Here is an 18,967-nt window from a genome sequence, read left to right as displayed (position 1 = left end):
CTCTATTGATTCTGCATAGGTGTATGTCAGAACCTCACAGTCTGGTTCCAGGGCTTGGGGGAGCTCTGAAAGCAGCATGAAAACCGGGATGGAGGGCTCTGTTCTGGAGGTGGTGGAGGGATCTCAGATGGGTGGAGAGCTGGTGCTCTTGAGCCAGCTGTCAGATATTTTAGCTGAATATGAGCATTTGAAACGGACGGGACAGGTGTAGCACTTTTTGAAACAATACAGGAGCCATCTCAAGGAGCCAAGTGTGTTTGAACCCTCTTTGCCCCACAGCCTTACGGCTCTAATGGTAACAGATAAAAATTCTGTGTGTTCTAAGCTAACGCAATGTGCCTGGGTACTCAGAGGTGCTGCTGGGACAAACCTCCTTGCCTCTTCTCTCAACCCACTGCTCAGCACAGCAAGCTTCCTGGAACCTCTGTGTGCCTTCATCCGTCATGTAAAATTGAAAAATTACTGTTAGAAAAAGTTCTTTCAGGGACATGATACAACCATGAGTTATGCTGTGACACTTAGTGAAGATGTTGAGGTGTTCTTACGTTGGAGTCAAGGTTTTTTTCCCTTTACTTTGCAAGATTCAAGTTCAGTAAACAATCATTTTCCAGCCCACTCCTACTGTTCTGTATTTGTATTCTACAGTCCAAGAATATTTCTTTCTCAGGTGGATGAGAAAAAATTTCCTAGTTGCAGAGTTACATTTTTTTACCTATGTCACACAGATTGTAAAATTAAGTAAATTTCATCAATCTCTTGGGCGTTCAAGTGATGTTCAGATACAGATTTTCACCAGTATTCTCTTTCTTTCCTGAGTTTTTGTTTCTACAAGAAATGGAGATGCTGGTGTGCAGGCATCCTACCTTGCCATGGGATACTGCAGGGAAGAAGGCACTGGAGATGACTTGGAAGGGTCCAAACCTTTTTGAGTGTCTCTGGCATGTGACCCAGTGTGATACACAAATGTCAGTTATGTGATTATGAAATGTAAGATGTGTGATGTGCTTTAGCCAGATCATTTCTCTTTATGTGAGATGCTCCATTCAAAATGAAGGAATGGGATGCCATTGTAAATTATTTTCTGGTTTAGTAGTCATAAGACAACATGTTTGCAGGCAACATGTCTGTAGCTGAGACAAGTCCACCCTGCTCAGCTCCTTTTTTCTTCTGAGTGTGGAAGGCTGTTAAATGTAGGTGGTTTGGGCTTGCTTTTTGATACCCTGCCTGCCCAAAAATGAAAGAACTGGGTGATGTGCGTGTGTCTGCTTGCCAAGCTGGCTCTGCTAGTTCTGGGTTTTCTCATTGGACTGCGTCAAGGTAAGTTTGAGAAATATGTAAGAAATAAAGAATGCAGCCCATGTCTGGATATACTGTTGGCTAAGAGGTGAATTTAAAATATCCATAGCCTTGCACCCTTCCTGCTGTACCTGTTGGTGCCTTATGGAGGAGAATCCCACGACCCTCAGGAGAAGGCTCCAGGAGCAGCCGTTTCCCCAGTGTGGTCATTCAGTGTCTCTGGGAGCCCTTCAAGAGGCACAGGGGTCCCACAGGGCAGGGGTGTGTGTGACAGAGCTGCTCTGCTGAACCTCCCAGGAGCTGAGCTGGAGCTGGGAGTTGCTGCTCTCCCAGCAGGACTCCTCCACTGGGTTTGCATCCCTGTCCCACCTCCCCTCCTTCCATGCACTGTGTGCTGCATGTTGAAAGGGGTGAGTCACCTCTTTTATTATGTTTTGAATACTTTCCTCCCAAATGTAGTTTATTTTCTGCAGGGAAAGGAAAGAATTTATGCTGTCCTGGTTCCTTTTTTTTATCAAAGCTCTTGCTAACAACTTCCAGCTGAGGGAGTTCTTGATATTTTTAGCCTGAGATATTTAGCTATTTGAGCCTCTCTACATGTTTTCCTCCTGATATATATTAACTGGAGGGGGAGGATGGTTCTTGTCAGTTAATATATTCATGAGCATGCCTGCCAAATTGCCCACACTGACTCCCAGGAAACTGAACACTTCAGAGTTGGGGGGAAGTTTGAGTCTTGGTCTGAAGTATTTGCATCAGCTTCATTACTCCATTCTCTGACTGATGCTGCCATAACTGTGTTCTCACTGAAGCTTCCTTTTTATTTTAAGAGGTGGTGTTTGTACAAAAGAGAGACGTAATTGATTTCTGCTTCAAAACACAAAAAATTATATAAACTAAAAAGTGGAGAACCATAAAATGGGATATTACATTAAAAAATGTAATTTCTTTTGAATTTTTTTTTTTTTCCCAAGCAGCAAAATTCTCAGTCGTTTCACTAAAGTTTCTGTTTTATTGGTTGTCTGGTCTGTGGTCTGATGGAGTTCTTCAGAATTCCAGATGTTGTACTTGATGGCACATCTTACAGCATTTTCAAGCCTCTGAATAACCTTACCCTTCCCTGAAAGTCACATGAACATTGTTTTGAAAGAAAATATTAAAAAACAGCACTCACATTGAGCTTTTGCCTTTAAGACCCACTTTGGCCTATTTAACCATAATTTCACAGATCTTACTGTCATCAGTTCTTTTCCCCTTTCCCAACCAGGTTTCAGACTCAAGATGAAAAGCTGTAGATTTGCCTCAGTGAAGTGTAGTGGTTCCAGCAAGTGCTCCAGCATTGTCCCTGTGGAGCCTGGGAGGTGGGGGCGAGAGGGGCAGGTGGTGGGAACCATGCTCAGTTTAAAATGAGAATTAAATGGCATTTGCTGTTGAGTATAAATGGACCATGGTGCCTTTTCTGTGCATCCCCTCCCAGGTGTTTGTTCATACTGGACAGTGCATCCCATGGCCCCTGCTCTGCAGAGTGAGGAGATGACTGCCTTCTCTGCAGAGGCTTTGTCTGAGTGCTCTGGTTCCAGCCTGGTCTGTGGCAGGAGCTGGAGCTGCTTGAAGGCTGCCACAGCCACCAGGATGTGTCCCAGTCACTCGGACCAGCTGGGCACTGGCAGGCCTCTCCACCCAGCAATTCCTGTAGGCACCCTGAACCTTCCAGTAGCCACTGGCAAAGCTGAATGAAGCCTTAAAGTTGGCACCTAAAATAGTGTCGGGTGGTGGGGCTGTTTTGGAGGGGGTGTGCCCAAAGGCTTTTACATTTTTTAAACATTTTTTATCCATATTTAAAAAAAAATAATTTTGTTTAGTCCTTCCTTCCCTGTTCCTCCCTAAGAGTAGGCAGTCATGAGTCCCTCCTCAGACACAAATCTCTGCTAGAGGATGCAGTTCACTCTAGGTGCACCAGTTTTGTTTTTAATGACAGGTTCATGTTGTACCCTTGGCTATCACCTCAGCCTTTTGTCTCAGGGGGTCTCTGAGCACCTTTGAGTACATATTTACATCATAAAAGGTGGTTTTAGGCGAGCTGCTGTTGTTTGGAGCTGTCAGTGTCCTGCTCCAGGATTAGTGATGCTGCTGAGAAGCTGTGGGGCAACACTACCACCTACAGAATGCAGTCTGGCCTGTGTGAAGGCTTCTCCGTGGGACTGAAGGATTAACCAAATACTAAGCTTAAGCTTCTTAACACTTAGTGAGAAGTCAAAATTTCATTACTTTTAATTGTTTTGTAGCAGCCTAATATAATCACATTGTTGGCATCTTGGTTGGAAATTTCTTTCTCTTTGCAAATCCAGTTCTAATAAAGTTTTTAAAAATATTTTTTTAATATGTTTTGCTGACTGAATTTCCTGTGCAATTTGTTTTAAACTGCCCTGCAAGTCAAAGAGAAACTAAATAAACTGAACAGCTGACTCATTATTTTTGCCATTTGTACAACTATTTTTTCCAGTGGTCCTTCATGAGCATGAAAAGTTCTGTAAAATCCTTGCAGGAAAGGGATTTGTTACAGAAAAGCTGCAGTGAGCAACTTCAACTCGGTGTATAAAAGTTCGGTAGTCTTGTTTCAAGCTTATATCTCATATTCTGATAATGACCAGGCCGGCTCTTGCTTTGCTGATGAGACCTGACAAGATCATATCCATATGATTTCATTTGTTGTTTTCATGGCAGCCCGGGGGAGGGAGATAAATGGAGCAGGAACGAAGTTGTTCCCTCCTCCAGAGCAACTTGGGCGCTGAAAGCAGCAGAGATTTTAACAGATAAATATGTATTTATGTAGAATGCACATAAAACGCGGGTATCAGCAAAACCCTTCAGCCCAGGTGGGATGAATGGGAGACAATCACCCTCCCAGGGGCCAGGTGGAGCAAGACACACTGGAATTTGGGGAACTCCCAGTGCTTTGTCAAACCATCGTTATCGAGTGTCTCCTGTTAATCTTCCATCTTCAGGTTACTGGTTTTGAAATTCAGTCCTGCTGTTGTAAAGGTTGCACCCACCCATTGTTCACCTTGAGGGAAGTGTGAAAAACACCTCAGGGGGCTGATGTTCCACCTCTCACCTGCGAAGGTCACAGGTTGCATGAGAAAGGGAAAAGCACCAGCCCCGGGAGCTGCTCTGAAAGGCTGTTTTTAACACACAAATACTCCGAAACATCAGGGGAACATACTCCTAGTTTAGGGTAGTGTGTACTGAATGCTTCAGCTCAAAATTGAAGTCACAAGCACTGATTGGAGAGTTGAGGATGGGAATTATTTTTGTTTGGATGGTTTGGATTTGGTTTGGGTGGGTCTTTTGGGTTTTGTCTGTTTTTTTTGTTTGTTTGTTTGGTTTTTTGTTTGTTTTTTTGTGGGGAGAAATTGGTTTGAGGGTTTTTTTGTTTGTTGTGTTTTAGGGTTTTTTGGGATGCATGTGTTAGCTTGTTTTGAAGAGGGTGATGCTGCCTCCAGCATCTCTCCATGCCATGGTCAAATCCACATTAGCTCAATACCCTCTCCAGGCATTTGGTGCCTCTGTATATGAATAGTGCTGGTGTATGAAGTCTGTAACAGAGATTAGTAACTTTCTGAATCAAAATGTCACATACTTTATCAACTTTTGTTGTGGAAACAACTGGCATCTTGAAATGAGAACAGTATTTTTCTTCTACTGTTTTAAATGAAACCGTTTCGTAGGCTTTAGAGTGAAAAAAGCAGGAAAGTACATTCAGATCTGAGGCAAATGAAATGAATGATGAAAAAATGCAGCTTCGAGATAACCTTTACTCCTGCATTCCTTATAATGATTTCAGTGATGTTGGCTAAGGCTGAATATAAAAAGAAATCATTGTTACTCCTTGTATTTTCCTTCCCAAAAACCACCCAAAACTCTAATATTTGGATGGTTTAATGAGATCATCACTGTAGAGGTGTGATCAAACTCATGAACAGGCAACTAATGGTGCCTTCATTAATTCCATGTGAAGTTTTCACAAACAGGCAATGGCTCTTATTTACTAAAGTGAACGAGTAAGATTACTAAAACAGTGAAAGGTACTGAGAAAAGTTTCCTTTGTTTCAGTGAGTGGCCTTCCAGGAAAATGGGGAGGTGGCAGTGACTCTTTTGTCTTAGATTTTTAAGTGTGGCATTCTGGTCAGCACTGGTGAGCAGCTTGTCACCAATGTCCCCACAGGTCTGGAAAGGAGATGGAGTTCTGGCTTCTCTTTTGGGGTGGCAGAGACCTGGGACAGCTGCCTGGGCTGAGGGGTGGGAGGTGGATGGGGGTGGGAGGGCTTGGAATCCCCCTTTCTGGAGACATTCCAAACCCACCTGGACACATTCCTGTGTCCTGTGGAGGAGATTGTTCTCCTCCTAAAAACCCAGGAGACAAAAAAGGTGTGATAACCATCTGGATTCTCTTCCTGTGCACCAGCCAGGTCTCTGCTATCTGTGTGTGAAGGGGAGGAGTGGGCTTTGTCAGAGATGCTGCTTTTCCCTTCTTGGCCATAACAGGTCTGGTTAGTAAAAAGTTTGGTTTTTGGGTGTTTGGATTGTCAGGAGTTAAGCACTCTTAACTTTGCACACCATCAGTCCCAGAGCTCTCACGGGACTTCAGTTTGTTCTGATGGTTGATGCCCATGACAAGCTACAATATATTTTAAGAAAAGTTATCTCTCCATGGCTGTTGCATCCTCAGGGAGGATTGAGGAAATTGCAGGAATTCCCACCAGAAATAATTTATAAAGGTAGGCTGCATGGGGCTCAGATTTCTTTCACTTTTGTGGCAGCAAGACCTGTGTACCTCCAAATGCTCCCATTATCCTGCAGTCCCACATTTCTAGGGATGAAGAGAGTCTGACAGACACCACAGAGATGAACATTTTCAAGCGCATCTCCATGTCATGCCATCTCATGGTTGATACAGTTCAATGTTTACCCACCTCTTGTCCCTTTTCAAGGGCATTTAATTTTGGGGGTTTTGCCATTTCCTTTGGGGCACAAGAAGCAGAGTCCCTGGGTTTAGTTTTTGGTCACAGTAAGACTTGTACTCTCTTGGAGAGAGGGAGCAGTGAGGAACCACAGAGTGGCCACCTCCTGAGAAGCAAGGACATTATTTAGGTCAGAGGCACTGGGAAAGGAACACATTGTGAAGTAATGAGCAGTTTTTAACTGTGCTGATCTGGCCAGGGTTGTCTTGCGGTTCCCCTTGGACTTTACAAAAGATCTTTATCTCAGGTTTGCTTGTTCAGTTGTTATTCCCATACATATATTTTTCCTCCACCTTAGATTGTTGCTTTGTAGTCTGAGGACACCTTCAAAGCTGTGCATCTCCAGGGACTCGATCTTCAAAGGATTGGATAGCTGCATGAGAGTCCTGGAGGGGTTGTGTTCATCACCCTGGAGGGTGCTTGAGACCTTTTTAGTGACTGCAGATCCTGCGTGGGCTTGTCTTGTTGACCAGGCAGTGGAAAGACTGCATCACATGTACAGGCATGATGGAAACACCAGGAAATTCTCTGCTGTGTTGGCGCTTCCATTTCCTTGCTAGAAAGAGACCCGAGGCAGATCGTAGGGGATGCTGAAGCTCTTGCACCCCAGTGTTGTCACTACAGCTGTGTTCTTTCCTTTTGCTCTCACCGCTAGCTCTTCTTCTCAGATTCCCACCTGGTGCCTCTGTCCATCCAGCTCTGGGCTGTCTTGCCTAGGATCTTAAATACCACATAATGTGTGTCACCCTGTGGTTATTCTTCTGTGTCTTTCCAAATGTTTTCTTTTACCTGAGCGTTCTGCGTTAGCTCTGCTTACTTTTTCCTTACACATCTTAAAAAGTAACTATTAGTCTTGTCTTCATATGTGAACTCAAAGCTTCTCTTTTATTCAAATGATGCAGTTATTCCCTTGTCATCTTTCCCATGGGCTTCATATGGGCAAGAACTTGTTGGGTTTGTTTTTCTGTTTGTGCATCCATGTTAAGTGAGATGATACATAGAAGGCATAAATGAGATCTGAAGAGGGCATTTTATTGTTAAGGACAGGCATTTTTCACACGCACAAAGAGCAGCCTTGACCGTGATTTTTATTTCTCATTGACTTTAAATAGATGAGTAGTTTGAACTGCATGAGTTAATCTTACACTGTGAGCCCTTGGGTTTTTTGTATTTTATATTTCCCTGGTGCAGTGTTTCATTCCTGAATGACTCCAGACCACTGGGAGCATGGAGTTAAACAGTCTGTGCTGTTTTGTTCTGAATTAGGATTTTTTTTTGCACGTGGCCCTACTTGTGTTTGGTTCTCCTGAACATGATCTCAGAGATGAGCAACACAGGCAACACATGTAGCACCGCTGATACTTGTGAGGTTGATGTTTCACCAGTTTGCTCAGATCTTGTGCTGCTCAGAAAAGAACTTGTCCCATAAGGAAAATTCCATAAGGAAAATTCTGAGTTTAATCAGAAAAATGCCACAAGTTTTAGCAGTGTTACAAAGCTGTGGTTGATTACTCATTGAGCTGCAGAAAAATCCCAGAGAGGAGAGGTGCAAACAGCAGACTTGAAAACTTAGAGGGAAGTGTTGTTCCCTGTGTCTTGCCATTAAGGAACTTTCCTTGCATTTTGCTATGGTGTATTTGCTTTAAATTTAATGCAGTTCTCACGCAAGAAGAATTAACATTTATAGAAGAAATCAAACCAGTGCTGTGCCAGAAGGAGCCACAAAGTGCCTTGTACATGCTAAAACTATTAACTGATTTTAATACTAAAAATACGAAGAGCGTCAGCTGGTCTGAAAGAGAAGACTGACCCTCAGTTAACGTACATCATTATTTCCAAAGCTGTTGAAAACTAGAGTGGTAAAATACACAGTTTTCCTAAAATTCTCGCTCTCTCCTGAGCAAGCAAGGCACCCTAGGCAGCCATGCCTGGGGTGATCTTGTTAAAAAGAGTATTTTTAAGACACTCCAGCCTACCCAAGGGGAAAAATTAAACTTCTCCAACAGATGCATGACAGAGGTATGAAAAAATTTCTTCTATTGCACCTAAACATGACTTCAGTTTTGTTAACAGTGCCATCATAACCATTTCACATAAATTGCTGGGAAATCCCCTGCATAATACTGATTTCTGAGATAAATGGCGGGCTGTGCTGTTTGGCTATATTTTTATATCCCAGAATGTGTATAGCTGTTAAGTTCTTTATAAGTGGGGTTTGCTTCTTAATGCAGCAGTTAAAATTCTGCAGACGCCTTCATTGTGGGAGTAAAGGCCAGTCCAGTCATGCTTTATAGTAAGAGTACATTTATAAATTGTTTATAGAGGGCTAATAAATAATTAATGTCTGTTATTAAACAGGTTACAGGCATGAAGAGTGTGTATTATGTATGGCAATAAGCACACAGTAGAAGGTGTTAAAGACAGTGTTTTGTCTAACTGCTGCCCTAAAATTCATAACAAATGACCCTTTGTTAAAATATATATTAAACATTTGATTTACTCAATGCAGATTTATAAATACTTTATAGTTAGTACTAAATATAATTCCAGGACTTGACTCCAGCCTTCTAGTAAAACCCTGCTGAGGAGGGAATGGCTTTTTGAGGTGAAATTGAAATCCAGAGCTGTGAATGCCTGGTGCTGTGCTGACAAGCTGTCTTCTTGTAATATACTAATAAAAGGATATTTAAAAAAACTAATGTGTGTTTTCTAAATACACACAGGACCAAGTCAAGCATCAGTAATTTGGAAGATAAAGCAGAGTATTTTAACTTGAGTACGAGATTGAGATTCAAGTCTCAGTTTGAGTCATGTTGAGAGTGAGAAATAGTATTCCTAATGAAAAATAATTTCTGTGTTGAATTTTCTTTTTTGTTTTTGGTTTTAGTGCAGCCATCTGCTGATGCAAATAAAAATGTTGCATTTAATGCAGATTTCTGTATATATGTACAATTTCTTGTGAGATCTCTTTCTAGTTCTATCTTTTCTTTTGAAGAAAGAAACTTCATGCAGATACATTATACATAATACTGAATTAATATGACAGATATATTGGGAGGGTTTTTTTTCAGTCACGGGTCTTTGTGGTGTACCTTTCCTTGTCCTTTTATCTTTGATGGTAGCTACTTGCTTTTGTTCATTTCAGGTATAGTCTGGTTTTCTCTGTTTTAATCTGTCTCTGCTAGATGTGAGACAGGACTGAAGGATATTCACCACTTAGCTGAGAACTGAAATTTTTGTGTTTTTCTTTTACTCTGTTCAGTATTAAGTTAACAGTGCAGAAACCGGAGAGTTCCTTAGTAAATCACAAGTGTTGATTTCCTTTTCACTTTAATGATACTCATTGCAAGTTTAATACATTTTTCTTCACTCAGAGTTTTTTGCAGTTGTTTGGAATCCTGAATCAATATTTCTTTTTGAAAAAGTGTATATTACAATTTGATTCATAATTTTTCTTCATAAAAACTTTATGTGGCATAAACATAGTTTCATAATGATTTGAACATTATGCATTGTAAAACTGAAGTGGTTGTGCCTGCAAAATTTTCTTCTGCCTTTCTGTGTATAAAAGATGAAACAGGGAGGCATAAATTGATTTATTTGTGTATGCTGATAAAAACATATATAGCTGATAGAAAGAGGAAAAGGATCTTAAGAGGCTTTTGTTCATCAGTTGGTGCTGGACGTGGCTTGTGCAGAGTCTTTGGTGGGGTCTGGGAACCTCTCCCTCCCGTCTCCCACCCCTGGCAGTAGCAGCACTTTGCCACAACGCAGCAGAGATAATGCTGGCAGGCTGCAGAAGCAGCAGCCATTAAAAGAAAGTCTCTTTCCCCTTCCTTCTGCAGGTAAGAGTCTTGTCGAAGATAGGGATCAGCACAGCAAATCCCTGTTCTCTGCTGTTTGTAATTCCCGTGTGCCGACTTCTTACACTGAAATCTGCTTTTGAGAGTTTCCAGAGTAATGCAGGATTAGTTTCTCTTTTACTGCTAAGAAACAGGGAAAATGAAGAAAGGAGGATAAAGGCAATAAATGAAGCATGGAATAGCAGTGTAATTACTGCAACATGCTTGGAGGTGTCCAAGGCCAGGTTGGGCAGCTTGGAGCAGCCTGGGACAGTGGAAGGTGTCCCTACCATGAAGGGGAGGGGACAGGTTGAGTTTTAAGGTCTCTTCCAACCCAAACCACTCCATGAATCTGGTATTCTGTGTGTGTACTTTCATGGCTCAAGATCAGAATCTCTTTAATACCACGTAAATATCTCAAGTCAATTTCGGGTAGTGTGTAAACAGCATCCTAAATACAAATATTTGCTGAATCTTAATATTCTGTTTGTATTTAACTGAGAAGTGAAAAACATATGAAAGTTGTGTAAGTTTTTTTTTTTAATGAACTTTTCTGTGTTCTCAAGCAATTTGATCAGAATTTTTAAAAATGTCACTGAGAAGAAATGAAAAATTGTGCTCAGCTGGGAGTTTGCACATGAACAATGAGCAAACTGGTGTTTATATTTAATAAAACATTTTTGAATTCATCTTGAAGGTTAAGGTTTTTTGCACTATTATTACAGAGGATTTTTACAGGAAATGGTTTATCACTCATGATATATTGGAAAATATTTTCTGAAACTCTGCTCAGCAAAACTTGCATAGAGCTCACCAGTATTTTTAATCTCTGTAAACCTTGGATGCCATTAAGACATCTTCACTATCTTTTTCCTTCTGATCACAGGCTGAGAGTTTTAAGTACTTTGCTATGCCTGGAGTGCCAGGGATGGTGATCCCCAGGGGTCTTGGTGCTTGGATTTGTTGTGCTGTGGCTGTGGTCAGGTATTGGCTCAGTCAGGTACATTAACAGGGCTGCAGTGGTGGGGCACATCAGCTCACTGAAGCATAAACTTCTGGAACCTTAAATTGTCTGGCTGTGAGCAGCCCATCTGGATTTATTTTTCCTTTTTTTTTTTCCCCCCTCCATTTTTTCTCTCTCTCATTTTTATTTCCCCCCCCCCCCTTTTTTTTTTTTCTTTAAACTTTATTAATTTATTTATATGTTTATTTTTACTTTTCAGTACCATCTCCTAGCATCCTAAAACCTGTCCATGCCCTGTTGAGGTTTCCCATTTGCCTGTTTACCTGCTGCAGAAATTGCATCTTGACAACATGACATTGACTTATACCCTGTATTTACTACCCTGCCTGCCTGTGAAGTTATCCATGAAGTTAATATAATAACTGAATCCAGTGTTTATTATTCTAGTAATACATACTTAAGAAAATAGAGAATTTTCTATTTTCCTCTGTAAATCAGAGGAAAGGTTTTTAACTTTTTTTAACTGAATATGTCCTCTACAGAAATGCATTTATAACTGTTCAGAGCAGAACTACCAGTCTGAGTTGTGTCCTACATATGGTAGAACTGGAGTCTTTTGGATGCTTATGCCCCTTAAATTTTGATTTAGCAATAAGTGCGCAGCCAGAGATTGTGTGACAAGTGGTTTGCCTGTTTTTCCTGTTTCATGTACAAGCAAATACAACACTGCCAGTTCTACTGAACATCAGCTGTCAGTGCAGAATCAAATATTTCCCATCCCTTTTCTTTGGTATCTGGTTTCTTCCTTTCAAATACTAGCCAGTGGTAGCAGTTCAGAGAGCTGACATTCAGATTTTCTAGGCTGATAGTCAGTTGGTAGTAGAAATTCAGTACTGCAAGGTTTTATTATTGGTAAGGTTTTTTAAAGTTTCAGGGTTTCTAATGTGTGGGTAAACTCTCTGTGAGCATGATTTTCAAATATCTTCCTCTTCTTGCTGGATTCTTTGCTTGGAAAGTATTCTTATTTTAAAAAGAAATTGTGGGAGGATATGGAAAACCACTATGGTTTTTTTATGACCTGCATTTCAAAAGGAAGGTGTTTCTGGTAACTTCCAGTTCAGGGTCTAAGCAAATTATCTCCGATGTTGTAAAATACACGTATTTGAATCCCCTGGGCAGTCTGAGAGGACTGGAGGCTCAGCAAAGTCATCATGTGTGAGGTGTAGCTCAGGTTGGGTGCTCCAGTTTATCTGGAGATGTTGCTGAGTGGGAACGTTGAGTAATTGGGGGTCTTGACTGATCCTTCAGGGCCATGGTCCAGTCTGGGGGAGCAGCAGGAGACTCCCTCCAGCTCCCTCTGTCATCCAGGGGTGGGCACGAGGAGCAGGCAAGGGTGTAAATCCTTGGAGCTGGGTGGCTGGATGTGTGGGAGCTCAGCAGGTCAGAGTTCCTCCAGATGTGTGGGGGGCTCTGCAGGTGAGAGCTCAGCCAGATGTGCTGGACCCCTGCAGGTGAGAGCTCAGCCAGATGTGTGGGGGCTCCACAGGCAGGTGTGGGTCTGGCCAGAGCAGGCTGTGTGCAGCTGTCCTGTGGGTACAGACTGCAGTGACCTGAGGAGAAATCTGCACTTCAAGCCTTGCACCTCCAGTTCAGGTGTGCTGAGAATCTCCACAGGTGTGCTTGCCCTCACACACACACACCATCTGCTTTCTGGGGTGGCTGCTGCTTTGTTTTTGTTTTGTAGGGAAATGTCTTGAGTTCCTCCCCTCAGTCCCCAGTGCAGAACTAGCCACCCAGCACAAGTGACGGTCTCAAAGCCATGGGTGGTGATTTGTCCCCAGGATCAGCATCACAGCTCCCTGTTTTGGGGGGAAACTTAATGTTTCAGATACAGGCAGAGGCTCAGTTGTCATCACTGATCCAAATACTTGAATGGTGTTAATATTATTGTATGACTTTACTTCATTGTTGTTGCAGTCTTTTCTTAGATCGCTGATGAATTTTTGGATGCAGCCAGAGTAACCTCTTATTATTTCCTATTTGTCTTCCATTGATATTTACCATCAGTTTTTTTTTAATTTAGCCTGAAGCACCTGATGCTTGTCTTGCACTTCTTTTCTCCAGGTTATCTGTTTTTCCGAAGAAACTCTTTCTACCAGTTCCTTGAATTTCTTTGGTTTCTAAGGTCTGATAGCTTCACTCTGATCCTTTCAGAACTTACTCTCTGAAGAAAATTTTACTGCTTCATAATAAGTCATACAAATTACTTTCCACCATTACTTTTTAGGTAGATACTCAGGGAATTTCATTTTGTGTGTCACCATCCCATATGATTCCCATAAAATTCATGAGGTGGTTCGTTACTGTCTCTTCAGAGTGTCCTACCAAGCTCTGAGTGTAGAGTTTGATTTTATGGAGTCTGAAGACATGATTGAGGCATGCAGTGAGTAGGGGGAAAGGTACAGTCTGTATTTAACATCTGCATCTGGGTTTAACCAGGATCTGCTGTAAAAGAGGAATAAACTCTTTTGCCCAACATTATTGATGAGACAAGGGAGTCCAGCAGTCCAGTCCTAAATATCCTGGGATTCTTTGGACAGGATATTAAATGTACACTCTCTGAGAAGAACTGGGAAAGCTACTAGCAAAACCATGGATCTCTATAGGAGCCTGATACTCAGAAATGCTAATTTCTTTCTATGAATGAAAATCAAATCAGGTGCTGCTTGCTTGCTGAGGCTGGTGGGCACTGCATGTCCAGTCCGTGCTGATCCAGCTCATCCCTGGAGAGCTGCTCTGTGCATTCCTGCTCCCTCCTCCTCCTCACCCTTCTCCAGGGGATGCTGTAGGCAGTTTTGTTTTTTTTTACTCAGAACAAGCAGCTGCTTCAAGAACAGCTGTAATATTTTAACACGTCATATACCAATCAGTAATTCTGTGATTTTAGAGCTTTAAAGTTTGGATTTTATGTTTCTGCTTTCCTCTCTGATGGTGATCCTCTCCATCCCAGCTCCATGCTGCTGCCTTTGCTTACTTCCAGGGGATGGCTTTAAAATCATTAAATACTGCAAATTATATACCAGGGGCAAAATACCATGAAAAAACCCATTACTGTCTCATTGAAAGCAACAGGGAAGACCAAGCTTACCACCTTTACTATCAGGAAGAGGTGGAACCTCAAGTATTTTTATAAAGGTCTAACTTCCACTTTAAAATGTATTTTGTGAGGTAATCACTTTTTAGCTGCCATTTGGAATATTTTATAATTATGGTAAGTTGTGTGGTTTATATGGGTTAACCCCAAGAAACCAGTTAGAGACAACCTTTAGAAATCATAAAATGTGTTACTTTTTTCCCAGGACCATGGACTACGAAGCCTGTGAAACTACTGGAAATCTTGAGGAATACATGTGCCAAACACAGGCATCAAAATGACAGTTTTTTATTTAAAATTCTAGAGATCATCAAGAAAACTTGCCTTTTGATGAAGTATGTAGAAAGGATGAAAATTGTCCCATTCAGGATGGAGCCTTCAGAAGAGTGTTTTGGTTCTGCAGTAGTTTGGATCTGTAGTAATTTCTACAAGCTGAGACCTGAGACAAAAAACAAATATGAAATTCAACCAGAGTCAGATAAAAGGAACGTGGGGAATGCTGCAGTGTGACAGCACAAACCAAGGCATCCATAGCTGATGAAAATATGTAAAACCATGCAATTGTTTGTGGGGGAGACTGCAGACACTACCACGGCATGCATCTATGGTCTTTCCCGAGAGATCAGTGCACACCAAATCGTCACCCTGAAAACTAAAGCCTTCTGATAATGTTTTCATAGTTTTAGTTACTTTCCCACGAAAATTCTATAAACATAAGTTGTTTATCATGTTCCTTCTAAGAAATGCCTTTTGATGGACATCTTTCATGACCAGTGTGCTTGGGAAGGTGGTAACTGAATTACCCAATCCCTGGTCATTGTTGAGAATCTATAAATACTGGAGTCAGAGAATAAAGGTTGGTTCTTTTCTGTTCTAACACTGAGAAGTGTTCATGTGAATCATTTTGTGTCCTTTAGCGACACCAAATACCTGCTCAGTGTTTAGTTACACACTGCTGCTCAGCTAAACACGTGCTTGGAAATGGCTGTGCCAGTGCTTGAAGTCTACAGGGGTTTAAGTAGCAAAAGTGTGTGAAATTAGGGCACACACACCAAAAAAGTGAGCTGCAGGTATGTGGGTGAACTGAAAAACCCTGCTGTTGTTTATGGTGCTGTCAGAGCAGTAACCAAGGTGGGGTGGCCACTCTTCAGGAGGTGAATTTTTGGGACATCTTGCAAGGAGTCAAGTGGAAAAGAGACAAGAGGAGGGTCTCCCTGCCCAGAGCTGTGCTGGGTCAGAGCTTTCCCTGTCTGTGAAAGTGGGGTGAACAAGGATCAGCTTGTTTGGTACCACCAGCCTCATGTAAGGCCTCCATTCCTCACAGCACTGGGTGCCTGGATAAATGCAATGCGCTGGGGGTGCAGGAAAATCCCTGCAGCCTCAAGGCCCATCATGGAATTGCTTAAGCACAGGGGAAAGGTTTCATGGGCTTCTGAGGTGGTGCTTGAATTTGGTCCAGAACCATGGCTTATCTGGTCGCCTGTCCAGTCCTCTCTCAGGTGGGTGGTTGACAGCAGACTGAATCACCCAAATCTCAGGTGAGATGAGTAGGAAAAGGTTATATATAGATACACACACACATGTGTATATATATATCAAAAATATATTAAAAATAAATACTTGGGAACAAATTACCATATAAATATGCTAAAATCAGGAGGAGAGAAGGGGGGAAAAATGACTGTCACTATGATCAAATAGGCCAGAAAGCATGGTTTGGCATATTAAATAAGCTTGCTTAGAAGGATTGTTTACCTGTGTTTGTTGAAACTTGGTAAAACCAGTTCACCTCCAGGAGCTTTGGAGCAGGTTTTGAAGTACTGGATTGATGGATTCAAGAAAATTTTTTAAGAAAAACCCTGCTTAAAATGTGATAAGATTCAGTGCTACTTGCGCTGGTTTTAGAGAATGGGATTTGTAATTTGGATGTGAGATGAATGAGATTCTCAGGATTTGAAATGAAATATGGATTTGAACTGAAGTCTGTAAACATTCTTGAAAACAACAGAAAAGCTACTTCTCTGTATAGTTCAGAGTAGTAATTTGGGAGTACATGTGGTCTTCTGAAACATGGAGGGGAACATTTAAGATCTTGTCAATGAGGCTGCTTTTCATTCTTGCTCAGCTGCTTCACTCAGACTTACAATTATGTATGGATATTGATTTTCTAGTTCTTTAATTACTGTTTTGAACCAACCAAAAGTTAAATGGATGGTGTGCCATATGCTGAACTCTCCATACAGGAAGAGTTTTCAAAAAATTTCATCTTAACCATCAAAAAATGCTACAAATGTATCTTGGTGATGCTCAGATCTGGAACATTCCCAATATAGATGCTTTACTTTTTACATCCAGCATCAAATGTTAGCAGTGTAATGGCTCTTGGTGACAGAGGAAGTGGTGGGAACACTTGTGTGGTGTGTTAGTATTTTGGTTTGGAATGGGGTGAGTTCACCATGTTGAAGGCTGGTGTTGTAAGTTCTCATTAAGCTAATTGCATCTCCCCTACATTAAAATGTAGGAATGTAATTTCCACACTACAGTTAGACGGATTACTGTTTATTTCCTGGTAATATTCTGATAAATGCTTGACTTGAACCACTTAAATGGTTCTTTTCTGTGGAATTCAGTAGCTGCTTGTGGGATGTAGGAATGCCTTGTCCAATTAGAGCAGGAACTTCAGGCAAAGTGCACCAGGTTAGCAACATGAGTCAGACAGTAACCTTTTTTGTTTGTTAATGGAGTGAAAGTGTCATCAGGGTACAGATGAATGTGTGCTCTAATTGTCTTGGCAGGGAGGGGGAAGCTCTGGCCTGTGTCATGTCTTTAACAGAAATTACTGCAGCATTGTCATAAATTGATTGGAAATATTTTTTCCTCACATTACTCATGGGATGTCAACAAGTATGCAAATGTGAAAATTCAACATATGTCTGCTTGCTGCTTCTGCACGGTTTCTCACACCAGTTTAATGAGTAAAAACTGTCTTTTTAAAATGTCACTTCAAACCCAAGTCTTTTGGTGTTGAAGACCACCTCACTAATAGTTTCTTAGTCTTGTGCCAGGATGTGAAATGGATTATTAGTTTGTTCTTGTTACACACTTGAACTGTAGCCTGGTTTTTGTCTTACTCCATTCCTCGCCTGTCGTTACAGTTTGTATATTTGGTATTCCTTCTTGTTACACAGTGTTGCACCTTTTCCTGCGTCTCTGCTGTCTTTCCCCAGAGCATCAGTTTCCCATTGATCCTTTGGCTGTGACACAGTAAAACATTAGTATCTCTTTTGATCTCTGCGGCGAATGCGTTTATTTCCGAATGAACCCATACCATTGTTGCATTCTGTAAAGACTTCCTGACAGCGCAGTAACAAGGGCTGGGGCGGCCATACAGACCTAGCATGGGCTTAGGCTGTGCTGTGCTTCTGACCCACATCTCTTGCTGGGAGGTGGTCCCAGCCGTCCTGGCACAGCCCTTGGCCTGGATCAACGTGGAAGCCTAAAGCCTGGCTCGTCTTTTACTGAAATCTGCCACGTTTATGCTCCACACACTCATTAAACACCATTTCATTGCACTGCTGGTTTGTTTAGCCCAAGAGGTAACATTTACATTTACACAGAGCTGGAGATGTTAACAGTTAGAATTGTGTTTAATTAGCACATTCTGTTTAGGTCAAAAGTTTTAGGGTTGTCTTTTTGTTGCAGTATTGAAATATCTTGTGTTTTTGGAGCCGAGACAGTGGGAACAGGCAGGGATGTTGGGCTGTGCTGGAGCAGGTAGCCGAGTCCTGAGAGGAGGCACAAATGTCTCTGGGCATTAAAGTCTTGTGCTGTCAGTGCACCAAGTGTGCCTCAAGGTGCCAGAGCTTTCAGTCAATGGCAGACCCGTGGGGTGCTGTAGCCCCCGCAGCAAACCCGGGGTTTGTGCTGCTTTGCTTTCCCTCGTAGGGGGCAGGAAGGATGTGATCGCACAAACCCTTTTATCTGGGCTGCAGGCTTCATGTTTGGGTAAGAACAGAAACGGGACTCTCATAAGACAAATGAGGTGCTTTAAAGCATTACTGGGTATTCAGGATGTATTGGTAGTGGCAGAAAAGTATTTCTTCTCTGTCTTTTACATCTGGCTTAAATTTAGTCTGCAACATTTATTGCTTAAAATTTGCATGGTAGTTAAACTGGGGAGAATTAAGGTAACTCTTAAGAGATCCTCTCTCATCTCAGTACTTAAGAGTTTAAAAGCAGTCACATATTTAAATTATATATATTTAATCCAAGAAACAAAGTACATCTTTGCTTTTGGAGAGAGAATATAGTAATATGTGTATGTATTGCATGTACAAAGTACAGACAACTAATGAAAACAATTTTTGGAGAAGGCCTCTGAGATTTTAAGATTTCACACTTGATAGGTGTCCTGTTCACTGCAATAATTACTGTTCCACCAGAGCCATGATGACAGTCATCACAGAGAACATGGCATGGGGTTTTGAACAGGAAGACAGATCCTCTCCCTCTCTTCTTTGTGTAGTTACCTACAGGTTTTTGAAAATGAATAGTAAGAATATTTCAAATAAGAATAGCTGTGTATCACTAGGTGTGTTCAAATACATTTTACTTAGAAGCAATGCAGGTAGCAAATGGAAAAGACATTCTCTTTCTCCTTCTCCTTCTCCTTCTCCTTCTCCTTCTCCTT

The 18,967-nt window shown here is 41.6% G+C and overlaps 1 protein-coding gene across 7 annotated transcripts in view; it reads left to right on the top strand.

Moving 5' to 3' along the window:
* Positions 1-18,967, top strand: part of SSBP2 (single stranded DNA binding protein 2) — a 128,052-nt gene that overhangs the window by 12,160 nt on the left and 96,925 nt on the right. The gene's annotated exons all lie outside the window — the stretch shown is intronic.

Source organism: Cyanistes caeruleus, chromosome Z (assembly GCF_971803275.1).
Source record: "Cyanistes caeruleus chromosome Z, bCyaCae1.hap1.1, whole genome shotgun sequence".
NCBI lineage: Eukaryota > Metazoa > Chordata > Aves > Passeriformes > Paridae > Cyanistes > Cyanistes caeruleus.
The sequence above is the reverse complement of the archived record's forward strand: the minus strand, read 5'-3'. Positions and strand labels throughout refer to the sequence as shown.